This window comes from Dermochelys coriacea, chromosome 4 (assembly GCF_009764565.3).
Source record: "Dermochelys coriacea isolate rDerCor1 chromosome 4, rDerCor1.pri.v4, whole genome shotgun sequence".
NCBI lineage: Eukaryota > Metazoa > Chordata > Testudines > Dermochelyidae > Dermochelys > Dermochelys coriacea.
Window position 1 is genome coordinate 63094037 of NC_050071.1, and position 17716 is coordinate 63111752.

The 17716-nt window shown below is 38.6% G+C and overlaps 1 protein-coding gene across 3 annotated transcripts in view; it reads left to right on the forward strand.

Moving 5' to 3' along the window:
* Positions 1 to 17716, forward strand: part of GUCY1B1 (guanylate cyclase 1 soluble subunit beta 1) — a 70947-nt gene that overhangs the window by 15174 nt on the left and 38057 nt on the right. Inside the window, exon 3 of one of the 3 annotated variants that reach the window (XM_038400892.2) lies at positions 8581 to 8645. The exons of the other annotated variants lie outside the window; for them this stretch is intronic. The gene's annotated coding sequence lies outside the window, so the exon portion shown is untranslated. The remainder of the gene's footprint in view (positions 1 to 8580; positions 8646 to 17716) is intronic. 3 annotated transcript variants of the gene reach the window in all.

A 17716-nucleotide genomic window follows, 5' to 3' on the forward strand; every position in this document is an offset into this window, starting at 1 on the left:
TTTAAGCTGAACAGTCCAGTATTTTTTAATTTCTCTTCTTATGGAAGCTGTTCCACACCCCTCATCATTTTGGCTCTCATTCGCTGTACCTTTTCCAGTTCCAATACATCTTTTTTGAGTTGGGGCCACCAGAAATGCACACAGTAGTCAAGGTTTGTAAATAGCTTTGTAAAGATCAAAGGGACTGCATACGTACAATGTTAATTATTCTTAATTGTCTGCTATCAGTGCACATTGATGAAAGAATAAACTCTTTCTCTATAGACTAGGCTTAAAGTCCATATTTATTTTGGATAATATAGGACCTAATTAAAAAAAATATGTCCAGGCTTAATATAATTAATATAGTTAACTGCAGTGGTCTGCAAAAAGTTGTGGAAAATTGATTTTTCATGGCACCCTTACAATTGTATGGGTTTCCATAGTGCAGAAGGCAGACATAGTAATTATTCAGTCAAGCTCATAATGGTTTTGGAAAAGCCATAAGTGTGTAAAAAAGATGATACTGAATTGACTTCATATGTGTTTGAAAGATAGTTCAGGATGAAATCTTCATTAGTGAAAGGCCAATAGAGGAATCCATTTTTTTCCATTATCCCTTTTAACATTTAATGAGTTTTCTTTCAAATAGTGGTTTAAGTGGCACTAATGGATAGCCAGTTAAATTAATAAATTAAACTCTTTCATTCATATTATTCCAAAGATTAATTAACAACAACCTGAATGTTAAGAGTAAACTGATTCTTTTCATATAACAAACCTGTAACATTAAGGGGTTGACTCTCCATCGAAGGAAACTCCATTAGGGAAACCTTGTGGAGGGCAGATCTGATTTTTAACTGGCACGTCCTATTCATTTCTGCTAAAAAAAAAGAAATTATGGCATAATATGAGCCAGAGATTTTTGCATCATCTCGCTCCATCTCCTGGGTTTCATTGTGTAGGGGGATATTTTAGCCCAAGGTTTCTGCAGTGCTTTGAGATTTATTGGGATAAAAAGTGCTAGAAATACATCAGTTATTACAAATGAAATGCTTACGAAAGCCTTTCCTTTCAGTCAACTTGTGTAAAGGAAGCAAAATAATAAGGGCTTTGTATTCTTTATCATATGTTTAGTGTTTGACGTAGTAGTATTCAGCTTGTAAATTTGTTACAGTTGACTGTATCTTCTAGGATTATCTTATTTTGAAGGTCTACATTAAACATTCTCATCTCCAGTCCATAGACCTGGGAAGCAACTCTGAGTTCTGAAATCTATAAATACACCTATTTACTTTACGCAGAAAGTCAGTTTCCTGGACAGATTCCCATTTTATTTCATCTTGTGGCTCATGGTAATTTATGTTTTTTTCCCAACTGAATGTTTAAAATAGCTTCAGACCATCTAGAATACACACAGGTCTTTTGTTTTTTTCGGTAGATCAATACTTTTGATACGTCTTAACAATGTGCCCCAGTGAACCATCTGAAAGGAAGATGATTAGTGTAAAAAAGATACAGATAATCTCTGAAGTAATACATCAGTCAGTAATTGTACCATGTAAATGTTAAAGAATGCATTTGGTATGAAGCAAAGGTCCTGATGCCACTTACGCCAGTTTTAGTTTTACACCTGTGTAATTCCATTGACTTTAGTGCAGTTACTTGTTACTCACTCTTGATTTACTCCATTGTCAGTGAAATCAGAATCATGCCCAATGTCTAAGGGCATTATTACATCCTTAAGGTTATTTTGTCTAGTGTAGTCAGTCCGATGAGCATTTTTTCTATCCTTGGAAATTACTTCACAGCATCCATGGAAAACCAGGAATAGTGAAGCACAATGGTGGCAAAAATCCCAATAGAAACAATACCTACTGTGCAAAAACTTCTAGGAGTGATTTTGTAAATGTTGTTCTATGTGAGGTGTTTAAAGTGATATACACAGTGTATGCTCTCAGGATCACAGTCTAGATTGGAAGAGATACAGTTGTGTTTTCAGTTTACGAGATGATCTGTAAAGGGGAGATCAAAGGCTTCTAAACAATAAAATTGTTCAAGGTTGTATAGTACATGTCATGTCACAGAGAAGCCTGCACAGCTTCAGAAAATAAAATATTTATTTCTAGCAGATTTGTACCACCATTTTTTCTAAATATATCGATAATATTTTATAATTATTTAGCTGAAAGCAAAATATAAGTAACTATTCTATAAATAATTTTTTTGATCAAAGAAAGGTTTTAATTTTATTTTCAGCTTCATGATAGGACACAATTGGATGGCAAGTACAGAAATCAAATGATAAAAGGGTATCCAACAGAAGCAACTGTTCACTTAATTATAATTTATTCTAATTACCTTTGAATTCAGCAGACCCACAGCAAAAAATACATTAAAAGTCCACCTTGTGTATGAAATACCAAATATGTAAGAGACACATATATAAGAAACAATGTAGGATGAGATCTTGGCAGACTAAGCTACTTCTAAGGTCTCTCATGGATGGCAAACTGTTCTTTTCCCCCAGCCAAAAGAAAGCAAATAATAGCTTTATGTTTTCAGGATCCTAAAGCTTCATGCTAATAGCAAGTCTCTTGCCATGTGTGCTAATTAAGATCTCTGTACTAAGCAAAAATGAATTTGTTCTAGGTCATGTCTCATTTTGCTTTGCAGTGTAAACCTATTATGCTCTACAAGTGAAATAAAAATACATGAAATCAGTAATTTAATTTTTTTTTAATTCAAAATGGAAATTCTCATTTTTTAAAGACAGTTTTTGTCCAAATGTTAAGTCTTCATCCATCTTTGTAAATTATTAACATTGACAATGAATCTAATAATGGGAATATGTTTTCAAATACAAAACGACCCTCACAATGGGACACATTTTCAAAGGACCATGGTACAGGTTCAGGGGCACCTGGAGACATCAGTTTTTCTGTGCTGCTAGAAAGGCATGAAAGACCCTTAATTTCCTTCTCTCTTTCCCTCTAGATCAATTTGAGGCAAAGCTCATTTAGGGCTTGAGACTGCATCATTCTAATCCCTGGAAACTTTTCCATTGACTTGAATGGGATCACAGTCAAGCCTTATATGAGTCCTCTGCCAGCTCTGTTACCTTCTACAGCATAGTAGGCAAATTATTTTTTCTCCCTATTGCATACCAGGCTGACCTTTCCCTGTTCAGAGTGTCCTGGATGATTTATGGGGGAGGGGGCAAGGGGTTGGTGGGAAAGGCACTAATGAACCTCAGAAGACCATAAGTCCGAGTCTCTGTTTCACCACAATTTGTCTAGCGTTTTACACAAGTGAAAAATTAGCGTAAAGTAGGTATAAACTGCTGGTTATCAGATCTGGTAACATTTTGTAATGGTGTAAATTGCTATCCAAGTTCAGAGCAATAATAAATCAGGCCTATCTTGGGGGTCAGTTTGAGCAAGAAGTGAGAGCGTCTGTCTACTGGAGTTTTTGAAGTTTAGTACGTTCCCCTAGTTAGAAATGAAGCATACCCTTCTTTTGTTTTTAGAAATGTAAAGGTGACATAAATCGTAAATCATGTTGCTGTTCTTTTTCTGTTTGTCTTGGAAGCTGTTTTCAAAGAAAAGCACAATATAAAAGTTAAAAGTTTGCTACTATAATGCCGTTAACTTGCTAAGAAATCAACCACAGCTGCACTTGTGAATTCGCCAGATATTGTTGCTATTGGCTAATTTCCAGCCAGTCTCTTAAGAAATCACCACATTTTTACCACTGCTAATACCTCTGTGGTCAGATCCTACAATTTGCATAAAATTTCCAAGTTATCACTGTTATACTAATATTGTTCACAATTAGAACTGGTCAAAAATGGGGATAAATATTTCAGCAAAATTATTGAAGGAAAGTGCTACCCATTTTTAATTAAATGTTGAATCTTCCGAATTTTCTATCCAGCTCTTCCCATCTTTGCATCTTTGATCTTTGCACAGAACTTCAGTAGAGGTCAATTGAAAGCTCACGGGTGGAACTAGGGTACCAAATAAAACCTTAAACTGTTTTGAATTTCCTGACTGACTATACAACATTCTATGAAAGTGGTCTGATGTGAACATGTCCTTTAACAGAATCATTTTAAGATTATGCTATTTATCTGCTTAGTTTGAAATCAAATTATTATTGATTATTCCATAGCACCTAGTGGCTTCAGCTGGGATCAGGGCCCCATTGTACTAGGCACTGGACAAACATAGTGAAAGACAGTTCCTGGCCTGAATAGCATGCAATCTAAATAGACAAGATAGACAAAGGGTAAGGTAGTGGTTCCCAACCTATTTACCATTGTGAGCCGCATATGCAGAGCTCTCTACATGTTATGTGGGCCACATTCACACAATGTATATATACCACCTGTATGGCCCTGAGGATGTCACATGGGATGCAGCTGTGTGTCGATTGGGCCACAAGCGGGCTGCAGATTGAGAACCACTGGGATAAGAGGAGAACCAGAGACACAGAAAGAGGTAAAGTGACTTGCATAAGGTCACACAGCAGGCCAGTGGCAAAGGTGGAAATAGAACCCAGGCCTCCATGCTCCTCATCCAGAGGTTTGTACAGTATATCATATTGCCCTAGATCATATTGCCTGACTTCAAGTATTTTGTACATTGGTTTCCAAACAATATAGTAAATTTCCTCAACGTTACACTTAAATAAGATCTGACTTTTCAATTGGTAATATTAAAAATGTGGATGATTTGGTGGCTCAGGGGACTGGTAATTGGATGAGGAGGGTGTGGACTTCAGTAATGGTTTGTCCTGGTCAATTATGATAGACAGTCTTTACCATCTTGTTGCTGTTCACTGGTCCATGTGCATGTGCTAGTAGTTTCATCCCAATCCTAGCGGACTGAGGTTGATGTGAAAATTGGCATTGCTTGTACTGTACTTGTTATGCTGGTAGAGCCATTAATCTACCCACTTTTACAATAATTAAATTAGTATTGTTTAAAAACAGGTTGATGTACTTAGAGGTGAAGGAAAGCTGTAATACTAAGGTCATGTTGTAAAGTGTATTACATAGTTTTGATTAGTAAAGGGTAAGCTTATAGTATGCAGTATGTAAATATTGAAATAGTAGCCAAATATGTTGCAGCATTATTGAAGCTATGTACCCTCAAGCAAATTTATTATTAGATAGCCTACATTGCTATGAATTTGCCAGGCAAAAAGGCCTCCACAAATATACAAGCGGCACTATTACACTGAGTTTGCCATTTGAAAATAGTTACTAATTCTAGCAGCATTTTCCTGTGACATGTACAGGGAATATCCCTTATACGAATAAAACATTACAAAACAGGAATAACTATTAAGCGTTCACACTGTATAATCACTACAAAGAGTAGCTGTAGAATCACCAAAGGAGTCTGGGTATATTATGAAGGGTTTCCAGGGCTTGATCCAATGCCCACTGAAGCCAGTGGAAAGATTCTCACTGACTTCAATGGACTCTGAGTTAGGCTCGCAGGGATTAAGAGTTCAATCCTCCTCATGTGAATAAGGGCTTTTAAGAATGGTCTTAAGAAAAGTTGCCAATGTTTTACCACAGGTCAGGTGTTATAATGGTTCATCATGTGAGTTGCTCTAGGCAAAGAGCCCAGCCCTGCGAGGTGTTCTGCTTCTTGCAGGGGCAGGTCTTATATTCGGCAGACAAGAATTCTCAGGGAGAAATGGTGGTGTGAAAAATTTCCAGCAAACTAGTTTGCCCAATTTGGAGTTACCAGAGCCATATATTAAATACTGTCACAGGGTGGCTGGTGCCTTTAAAGGGAGGTGGGCCCACCCTGCCTGTGACATAGCCAACTCCTCTCCCCAAGTGGGGATAATGAGGAAGGCCAGGTGACCCAGTCAGGCCTGTGGTAGACAAGGAAGAGGCCTGGAGAGAAAGAAGGTGCTGCAGGTGGGTGTTGACAGATGGTTGCAGACATTGCAGAGTAAGATGGCTCCTGTGGGGCCCTGAGTCAGTAGGGAAGAAAACACCAGTGGGGAAACAGGTCTGTGGAGAAGGCCAAACTCCAAGCAAGAAGTGGCGGGACAGCAGAAAGATAGACCCCTAGAAAGGAGGGGCTTTGCCCAACTTGGGACTGCAGTGAAAGAAAGGGACTTTAAAGAAAGGGATAGTCCCTTAGGGAGGAGGACTGGGTCCAGTTGAAACTAGGGTGAAGACTGTAGGCAGGCCCTCTCAGAGGTCCAGTTTTTGAGGCCCCTAGACAAAATAAAAAATAATAAATGACGACACATGAAAACAAAATAAGGCACCAAAAAAGAGTGAGATATAATTTGAATATTTTTTTATTTAACAAACTTGCCTTTTTCTGTGTAAATACACTAATTATTGTGGAAAAATCTAGCTTTCGTGCAATGTCAGAGTTGATATTAAGCATGGTGAGCCCATTCAAATACTCTTGTCCCATAGTTGAATGGTAGTAGTTCTTTACCTGCTTCAACACGCTGAAGGTGCATTCACCTGAAGCCACTGATGCAGGCAAACCGACAGAAATACACAACGCAATTGTGATATTAGGAAACACCCCAGAGAGTCCAAGTTTGAGTATTTCTTGAAGCAATTTGTTTGGCTTGCAATCCAATTTAAAGTTTGTGGAATATATTCGTTTGAGGAAAATGACGTCGTCACTGAGATCTTTTGAGATTTCTTTGTTGTACTGTTGCTGAAATTGTTCAGCTGCAGAAAGTAGATCTTCATTACTCAGTCTGTTGAACTGCCAAAGAAACCCCAAAAGGGTACAAATTAGTCACAGTGACTCAAATCGATGTGTAAGATCTGATTGAATAGCGTCCATGATGACAAGGAAGACACTGACACTATAATGCTGCTCGGCATCACATTCAGTAGGTAAATTGCAATTGGTGGAGAACTCAGATGAAATGCCAGTATTCTGTGCTACTAATTTGAACTCAGTCAGAATTGCATCCCACTGTTCACAAATCTGTTGAATGTCATTGATAAGACTTTCAGTGTTATCCCTCTCAACATCAAGTGTAGCATTGCGTGCTTTAATTACCAGATTACTTTGGTGGATCATTGTAAGTAGCTTCATCCACAAAGATGACATCAGAATGCATTCAAATTTGGATATGTGTTTCTGAATAGACTGAAGTTCAGTTCGAGCCTGTGCAGTGAGATTGAGAGATTCAAGCTCATTTAAAGCCTTTCTCACTGAATTCAAATGCTACACAACTGGTTAAACACCATCAATCCGTGCAGACCATCTAGTTTTGGACATCCCATGCAGTGAAACAGTAATATATTGCTTCAGAATTTCGAACCTTTGTGGACTGCTACAGAAGAGACTGTACATTTGCTGAATAGTTCCAAAATAAGTAATTGCCTCTTGTATGATTCAGCACAGTCAACACCTACAAGGTTTACTGTGTGGTTTCCACAGCTAGAGAAGATACAGTTTGAATTATGCTCAAGCAGAACTGCTTGTACACCTTTGTATTTCCCAGCCATATTAGATCCATTGTCATAGACTTGACCAATGCAGACTTGAAAATCTAACTTAAAACCTTCTAGAATTGCTAGTACTCAAGCAGCAATTTCTTTTCCAGTTTTTCTCATGAAATTATCAAACAAAATAAACCTTTCTTCAATTGAAAATTTTGAGTTGTCTACAATCTTAACATCTCAAATAACCATAGTAGTTTGTTCCTTGTGAGAATAATCTGGAGTGGCATCAACAATGATGAAAAATACTTGGCATTTCGAATCTCATCAAGAATTGTTGTTTGTATGAATAATCCACATAGCTCAATAAACTCGTTTTGTATGTGTGTGTGGAGAGATAATGGACTTGCATGCACTTTTGTCTCTCTTGAGATTCTCAAACATATTTAACGTGCTCTGATAAAAGCGGGTCATATTTGCTGAGGAGCTCAACTATACCTAGAAAGTTTCCATTTGCACGATCACCAATGTGTTGACTGGAACCAAAGAAAGAACCAATTCCCACTCAGAAAGAAAAAGGAACACATTCAGGATGCGCTCAAGAAGTATTTTCCAGTTATTAGTTTCTGTAGAGAGTTCAGTCAAGAGTAAATTCTCAACTGAACTTTCAGCTGATGCTGCCCTACTGACTGATTTCAATGCAACATAGTTTTCTTTGTGTGACCTTGAACTCTTATGTGATGGTATTCGGTCTTTCAACTTCCTCAAACCTCTATTGATGCTCCATCCTGACTGAGCAGAGAGAACTGATGCATTTGCCTCACTTTTGTTCAAAATGAAGCAGGGTGCACAGTACAGAGATTGTTTTTCCGTACTCCGGAATAACCAGTCTCTTGCGCAGATCTCACCATTTGGAACAGTTTTTGTCAGCAGATGAGTAGGGAAAGCGTGATTATCAGCATCTCATGGAATGTTACTTGGAATTTCAAAACAACTAATTTGAAGAAAAGATTTCATTTGGACAGCATTGGTCATGTCAATAATTCCAATGTCAGTCACAGTCAAACCTGTAGTACTCATGAATTGCTCTTGCTGCATAATATCTACATCTTCCTGTTGCTGTTGATTTCTTGTTTCTTGATTGTACACAGGATCTTCTGCTGCGCATCTGTTACTGTTGGCACATCTCCTTCTTGACTACTGTCCTCGTGTTCAGGTACTGGCATTGAAATATCATCTGTTGCAGTTGCGGAGTTTTCATTATCTGTAGCATTATTTGTTGGGTAAGGCATGTTTTCCAGTGGTTTGAGAAATGGAGTTATTTGTTTTGAGCTCCTAGCTGCTGCTTCACTCAGTTGTTTTCGCTCTCTCTTGCTTTCACCACTTTCAAATCCCCTCTTCATAGTGATCTATCTGGTCAATATGTAGCCTATCCATACTTGAAATATTCTGCTGTAAATAAATAGCTTGTCTACACTTGAAATCTTCTACTCTAAACGTGTACACAAATGCAGTATGGTACACAAATGCTGAAAAGACTTAAAACAAAGGAATGCTAATTAAGAACACAAAATTAAATAATCAGATAGATTATTATCCTTATCACTGAATCTAAAGTCGAGCACGCAAGGTATAATATAACAGGGTGAGCTGAAGACAAAGGGATGACATATATATAGTAAATACAGACACAGACACAGACAGAGGAATAATGTCCAAAAATTTCAAATGTGTGTCTCATGAAACTCTCTGTACAAGATTGTCCTCACAAATTTTCACCTTGAATCTGGGCCTATAGACTACGAAAGTCTATGATGATGGCCAAGCTACCAAGCTAGGGCGCAACCAGCCAACCAGTCATCTCTTTTAGCTACCATATGAAGATAATAATGAGGAATTCTCACACATAAATGATTCATAGATTCATAGATACTAAGGTCAGAAGGGACCACTCTGATCATCTAGTCCGACCTCCTGCACAGCGCAGGCCACAGAATGTCACCCACCACTCCTATGAAAAACCTCACCCATGTCTGAGCTATTGAAGTCCTCAAATCATGGTTCAAAACTTCAAGTAGCAGAGAAGCCTCCCTCCAGTCAACCATGCCCCATGCTACAGAGGAAGGCAAAAAAAAAAACCTCCAGGGCCTCTCCAATCTGCCCTGGAGGAAAACTCCCTCCCGACCCCAAACATGGCAATCAGCCAAACCCTGAGCACATGGGCAAGATTCACCAGCCAGATACCCAGGAAAGAGTTTTCTATAGTAACTCAGATCCCATCCATCTAATATCCCATCTCAGGGGATTTGGCCTATTTACCCTGAATATTTAAAGATCAATTACTTACCAAAATCCCATTATCCCATCATACCATCTCCTCCATAAACTTATCGAGTAGAATCTTAAAACCAGATAGATCTTTTGCCCCCACTGCTTCCCTTGGAAGGTTATTCCAAAACTTCACTCCTCTGATGGTTAAAAATCTTCGTCTGATTTCAAGTCTAAACTTCCTGGTGGCCAGTTTATACCCATTTCTTCTTGTGTCCACATTGATGCTGAGCTTAAATAATTCCTCTCCCTCTCCTATATTTATCCCTCTGATATATTTATAGAGAGCAATCATATCTCCCCTCAACCTTCTTTTAGTTAGGCTAAACAAGCCAAGCTCCTTAAGTCTCCTTTCATAAGACAAGTTTTCCATTCCTCGGATCATCCTAGTAGCCCTTCTCTGTACCTGCTCCAGTTTGAATTCATCCTTTTTAAACATGGGAGACCAGAACTGCACACAGTATTCTAGGTGAGGTCTCACCAGTGCCTTGTATAACGGTACTAAAACCTCCTTATCCCTACTGGAAATGCCTCTTCTGATGCATCCCAAAACCGCATCAGCTTTTTTCACAGCCATATCACATTGGCAGCTCATAGTCATCCTATGATCAACCAATACTCCAAGGTCCTTCTCCTCTTCCGTTACTTCTAATTGATGCATCCCCAACTTATAACTAAAATTCTTGTTATTAATCCCTAAATGCATAACCTTACACTTCTCACTATTAAATTTCATCCTATTACTATTACTCCAGTTTACAAGGTCATCCAGATCCTCCTGTATAATATCCCGATCCTTCTCCGAATTGGCAATACCTCCCAGCTTTGTATCATCTGCAAACTTTATTAGCACACTCCCACTTTTTGTGCCAAGGTCAGTAACAAAAAGATTAAATAAGATTGGTCCCAAAACCGATCCCTGAGGAACTCCACTGGTAACCTCCCTCCAACCTGACAGTTCGCCTTTCAGTAGGACCCGTTGCAGTCTCCCCTTTAACCAATTCCTTATCCACCTTCTGATGTTCATATTGATCCCCATCTTCTCCAATTTAACTAATAATTCCCCATGTGGCACGGTATCAAATGCCTTACTGAAATCTAGGTAAATTAGATCCACTGCATTTCCTTTATCTAAAAAATCTGTTACTTTTTCAAAAAAGGAGATTAGGTTGGTTTGGCACGATCTACCTTTTGTAAAACCATGTTGTATTTTGTCCCATTTACCATTGACTTCAGTGTCCTTAACTAATTTCTCCTTCAAAATTTTTTCCAGGACCTTGCATACTACAGATGTCAAACTAACTGGCCTATAGTTACCCGGATCACTTTTTTTTCCTTTCTTAAAAATAGGAACTATATTAGCAATTCTCCAATCATTCGGTACTATTCCTGAGTTTACAGATTCATTAAAAATTCTTGCTAATGGGCTTGCAATTTCAGGTGCCAATTCCTTTAATATTCTTGGATGAAGATTATCTGGGCCCCCCGATTTAGTCCCATTAAGCTGTTTCAGTTTCGCTTCTACCTCTGATATGGTAATATCTACCTCTATATCCTCCTTCCCATTTGTCATGCTACCATTATCCCCAAGATCCTCTTTAGCCTTATTAAAGACTGAGGCAAAGTATTTGTTTAGATATTGGGCCATGCCTAGATTATCTTTAACCTCCGCTCCATCCTCAGTGTTAAGCGGCCCCACTTCTTCCTTCTTAGTTTTCTTCTTATTTATATGGCTATAGAACCTTTTACTATTGGTTTTAATTCCCTTTGCAAGGTCCAACTCTACTCGACTTTTAGCCTCTCTGACTTTATGCCTACATCTTCTGACCTCAATTAGGTAGCTTTCCTTGCTGATCCCTCCCATCTTCCACTCCCTGTATGCTTTCTGCTTCTTCATAATCACCTCTCTAAGATGCTTGCTCATCCAGCTTGGTCTACAACTCCTTCCTATGAATTTTTTCCCCTTTCTTGGGATACAGGCTTCTGATAGCTTCTGCAGTTTTGATTTAAAGTAATCCCAGGCCTCAACTACCTTTAGATCCATAAGTTCTTCAGTCCAATCCACTTCCCTAACTAATTGCCTTAATTTTTGAAAGTCAGCCCTTTTGAAATCAAAAACCCTAGTTGCAGATTTATTTTTGTTAATCCTTCCATTTAGTTTGAACTGAATTAGCTCATGATCACTTGAGCCAAGATTGTCCCCTACAACCATTTCTTCTATGAGGTCCTCGCTACTCACCAAAATTAAATCTAAAATGGCATCCCCTCTAGTCGGTTCAGCAACTACTTGATGAAGGAATCCATCAGCTATCGCATCTAGGAAAATCTGAGCCCTATTATTATTACTAGCACTGGTCCTCCAGTCTATATCTGGGAAGTTAAAGTCTCCCATGATCACGCAGTTTCCATTAGTATTTACTTTATTAAAGACATTAAAAAGGGCTCTATCCATATCCAAATTAGATCCCGGAGGTCTATAGCACACCCCAAGCACTATCGTAGGAGAGGCTTTACTAGTTTTCTTCCCCAATGTAATTTTTGCCCAGACAGACTCTGTCTTATCCATTGCATCGCTTCTTATTTCTTTACATTCTAACTCATCGTTGATATACAATGCTACTCCACCCCCTTTACCTTTGTTTCTGTCTTTCCTAAACAGCACATACCCTTCAATACCTGTAGTCCAGTCATGACTACTATTCCACCATGTTTCTGTTATCCCTATAATATCTGGTTTCACTTCCTGCACCAGTAGCTCTAGTTCCTCCATTTTGTTACCTAGACTCCTCGCATTGGTGTACAAACATCTTAATTTTTGCTGTTTGGCCTCGCTCACATTTTGTACCCTATTAGGCACAGTCATTCTACAGCCAGTATAACTTATTAGACTAGTATCCACACCGCCCTCGCTCCTTCTATACATTCTCCTACCCATGGCTGTATCCTTTCTTACTTCATCTTCTTCCCTCTCAATGCTAAAATCTGGCGTGGAGATTTTCTGATTCCTTAGTCAATTAGATGTAAAACTATAAAGACACTAAAATGTAACTATTCTCTGCCTTTCAACACGCACTTGATCCAGCGTCAGCCACTAATAGTGGTTTGTTTATATAAACAGCTGATCTGAAAGGACAAGTTCATCACGGTCTAATCTTGTGCCATCAGAACCGATATATTTTTAATAATATTTATGAACATTTTTAACTCTTTGATATGACAAAATCTATATCCGTTAACAAAAAAATTGTCTTTTACCAAATCACATCTCTTATTTGCTTAAATGTGCAGCTCTAAGCTGAGAGAGTGTGTCACATTTTGGTCTGATAGGGATGTGCATAAAAACAAGTTGCAAAACTTATCAAATGCCAAAAAATTAACAAGTGTCTAAATTTGAGGCCCCCTTTGAGCTTGAGGCCCAGGCCAAATGGCCCTCCTGGCTCCCTCCTGATTGGCCCTGGCTGAAGGTTTGAATTCTATTTTGAAAGACCATGCAGGATTGAATAACTTTGAGCCCAGAAAACTCTTCTGGCCAATATTGAATAGTGGTGGTGCCATCACCTTGTCTAATTTCTCTTCACCCCTTTGCAACACCTATCCGCAGGGAGAAGTCCCTGTGCTCAGAAGTACGCAGGAATGTGACAGTGACTGGACCTATATATTCCTCCCTTCATGGTCCAGTAAGGGCACACACTCTAGGCTCCTGTCTCCTCAGCCATCAACTCGCTTGGGTGGAGACCTGTGTCGCTCTTCTTCCTGAATGGGGCTTTTCCAGGCTGCACAGTTCTCTACCGACACTGGTAGTTTCCCGGCAAATCAGACTGCCTAAGCAAGCTAGCGTCTGCATTTTGTATTCTAGGAAACCCACTTCACTTTGTTTGTCCTGGAAGTTCCTTCTTGTCTGGCACATCGTTTGAAATAGTCCTTTGAAGCTCATATTATTTCCCAGGATTTACACTGTCCACATCATCTCCCTAGAGAAGTTACAGATTATCCCATAATAAAACATAAACTTTATATTTATAATACAGTGGACTCCAAAGCTATTTAATTTAATTCAGTGAGATCTCCCAAAGCCTGCAGGGAATTGCCATTTCTGTCACAGGCTCCTTCTACCTCTCCGTTGGCTTGAATACATCAGCAACTGTGTGTCTGTAAATATCTGAGTCCAACTTTCGAAGCCAGGAATTTCAAATACGTAGTAACTACAGGGCAGCCATTTAACATCCCAGAGTGCCTCATTTAACCTAATTACTAGAGACTTTTGTGGGGAAAGCTTTGGGAATATATTTATGAAGCAAGGAAATATACAATATCCTAAAATATGTGGAGTGTGGTGTTATCAATCCTTATCAGACACAGATACTAAAATTGTTTATAGATGGCTTTTACCACTTTTCCACAGTACAATGTTCTCCCAGATTACAGTGACATTTGCAATGCATGGAAGAATTCAGTTTTTAGCAGCTTGTGTGAGAGTGTAATATTTTTAAGGATGTCTGTTTCGTTTCCAGATGCATGTGTGTTCTACTTTATGCTTTGACACACAAAGGACTAGAGGGCCTGAGGGAAAGCTTCAGAGTGTGTTGGAGATTTTCTGCTTCTCAGCTTGGATCAGGAGTCACTGAGACTTGCTATCCTGTGGACTGGCTGATCTGGCCTTACCTAGGGAATGAATGAGGGGACTGGGCAGCTGGCATTATTTTGCAGTGCAAGAGGAAGATGTTAAATGGACACTGCCAATTTAAATGTGATATTCTGTCTGCTTTTTAAAAAAGCCTCCTATTTGTTCAAATAACCCCTTAGGCTAGTACAACCGACAGATGACAGAGAAAATATATTTTTCTTTTTATCACTTTGTTTTGTTTTTTGCATTTGGCAGTCAGTATTCCCTGTTTATGTAAAGCTCTTTTTCAGCCTTTACGGGAAAGTCCTGTAGAGCTCAATAGAAAATGATAGCCTTTCAGAAGTTTAACTGAGCCATCCTATGGTATCCCTTCCATATAGAATACCATATAGGATGGCTTTAACCTCAGGTCTTCCACTGACTTATTGCATTGCTCTGAGCAAACCACTCAACTTGTTGTGTCGTCCACAAAATGGATATCTATAATAATATCTATTTATCGCACATAGCAGTTGTGACAAATCAAACATTAATTAAAGTTTGTACATATCCTTGGAAATGTAAAGCATTGTATACTGTAGCTGTTGCCCTGGGATAGGAAAATAAGGTCGAAGAAGAGTAGAGGAAGGCGAGGATGAAAAAGAGGAAGATGGCTCAAAGACTTCCAGTGAATACTAACTTCAGATTGCCAGAGATTCTTGATGACTAAACAGAGTGTAAATTCAGAGTAACTTCTTTGAAGTCAATAGAAATACACAATTTGAGATCAGAATCAGGCTCCACACATTTAAGCACAATATATGTTGTCTAAGAATTTGGCCCGAAGGTTTCATAGGAGTTGCAGCTGCTTGTTTCTTAATAGATGAATATTTTAAAAATATTATAGTGTGGTTTCTGAACAAGAATACATTCTTCTGAGTTTTTTCCCCTTTAATAGAAATATTTCCATTCTCTTATGGCTGTCTAATGCAACTGTAATTTGTGATTGCTTGTTTAATTCCTATTTCTCATGTAAAGAATTAGCATTTTACATAATTTCATTTTTAAATAGATGAATGCCAATTCAAGGAACTTAGAGTCTAAGATGCAATCAAACATATTTTGTTTTGATCAGAGGACCATCACTTTATGATGTTTGTTAGAGAGATGCATTATTCTATTGCTTGGAAGGGAATTTGAAGATTTTATACAGTAGATCTAAACCATGCTTCATACTTCTTTTCACCTAATGGCTAATGGAAACTAAGAGCACATAAAATAATGAGCTGATAAACAGAAAGTTGTCTCAGCCTTATCTATGGTGGTGCTATTACCCCACTATAACAAAAACCTTTCATTCTTATTAGGAATATTAGTAATTCATTCTTACTAGTGGTTTCTTTTTGTTTGTGATGGCTCCAAACCTGAGATGATAAATGTCTCTCTCCTTACCTTAATCCATGGGACTCACATGACCTGTGCTGAGTCACTATTAGGATCTACCTCAGCATTTACTTCCTTATGCCTTCTTCTAATTCTGTGATTTTTCCTGAACAATTCTTTCCCTGGATTTTTTTTTCATCACTTGAAAAAGTGTAATTCACTAGTTCTTCTCTACACTTACCAGCCCCTTTTGCTTTCCTTTGTTTTTCTGAAGTGTTATATAACACTTAGATGTGTATAGATAAAAGAATATTTTTTCTTTTTAATAAAGTATGTGTGACCCTCCACACTTCAAGATATTATTTTGATGCCTTGAGAGATCATATTAGTTTCCTGAATTGAAATATAATCTGGTGTACAAATTAAAGCACACAAAGACTTATAAATATCCCTTCTTTTATCACCATTCCTACAAGCGACACTGTCTCTCTCTTAATAATCACCACAGGCAAGCCCACACAAGGAGAATTAATCACTGTAAAAATAACTGTATTCCAAATAGAAGGGGGGGACATGCAAAACATGAGAAATACAAACCAAAGCCATCTGATGAAACACACTAGAACTTCAATAGCTGAGGACAGTACATGCCCAATTACATGTCTACCTCATAAGAAAGCGGTGCCCAGTAATGATGAGCTAATATGGGGCCAAATTATGTCAGGCCCTTTTCACAGGTGCATAGGGGGGAATGTGCAAGAAGTCCTTCCCATCTCTCCACACCTCATGTCAGAGCCAGAGACTGTAATTGTTCCTGCACTTAGGGAGCACAAGGACCGCTCCTTCTTTGTTCTCATGAAGGTGCTTGTTGCCCAAAGGTGGTGGGACCATGACCATTTCATCCCTCTGCACCAACGTGAGGATAGTGCAGCCAGGCATACTGGGGAGCTCAGAATACTGAGAAGTGTGGGAGCCCACCATAGCTCTACTGCCCTGCAGACAGGGTTGTGCCTTAAAGGCACAATGGACCCCACAGGGAGAACAACATTTATTGCAGTGAAAAATCCTATTATCTTTCAGCCCAGAGAAAAGAAGCAGTCAAGTTAGACAGCTGACTGCTTATCAGGCAAGCTGCTGACTCAGTGCTCAAACTGAAAGAAATAATTGATGTTATATTTGTGGAATAAAGTGAGGGTCTATTGTTTTCTCTCCTACTTTCCTTTTCATTTTATTTTCACCTTTTTTAACCTGGCAGCAGTGTGAAATGTGCATCTGGCATGTGCATCAACAATAGCCCTGCTTGAAAGGTTGGCAATTGCCTAAGGCGTTGTCTTCACTAGAAAAAAAAAGGTGTGTTTTTACCAAGCTTTAAGTAACACACTTGGTAAAACCCCAGTGAGGACAAGGCAGTTTGTAGTTCTCACACCAGTTAACAGGTTGAAGTAAACATTAAATTCCCTCCAGAGTTTAGCTTGACCTGCACATATGAAAAGAATATGCTGCCTTGTCTTCAATAGATTTTACCATGTGTTAGCTAACATGTGGCAAGAACACATCTTTTTTTCTAGTGTGGATACAGTGTTAGAGAGGCAAGGGCTTCATTGGGGCTGAGATTTTTGTATAATAGAAGGATGTCTTGATTTATTTATTAGTTAAGAGTGCGTTGCTGGAGGTTGTGTGTCTTATTTATTGAAGGTTGTTAGGGATATGCAGACATGCTGGCTTTAATTGCTGGTTTGCTTTGTTTCGGTTGGCTAAAGTTTTCAGATAAATGTTTTTCCCTTACAAATAGCAATAAATAAATACAATAAATGTTACCTCAGTTTTTGTGGTATTGTCCCAGGAGCACTCTCAGAATGAAACAGCAGCACAGATTTGTTGTTGTTATTTCTTTATTATTCGTATTGTGGTAATGCCTAGAAGCCAGTTGTGCTAGGCACTATGCAAACATAGAGCTGGTCCATGCCCTGAAG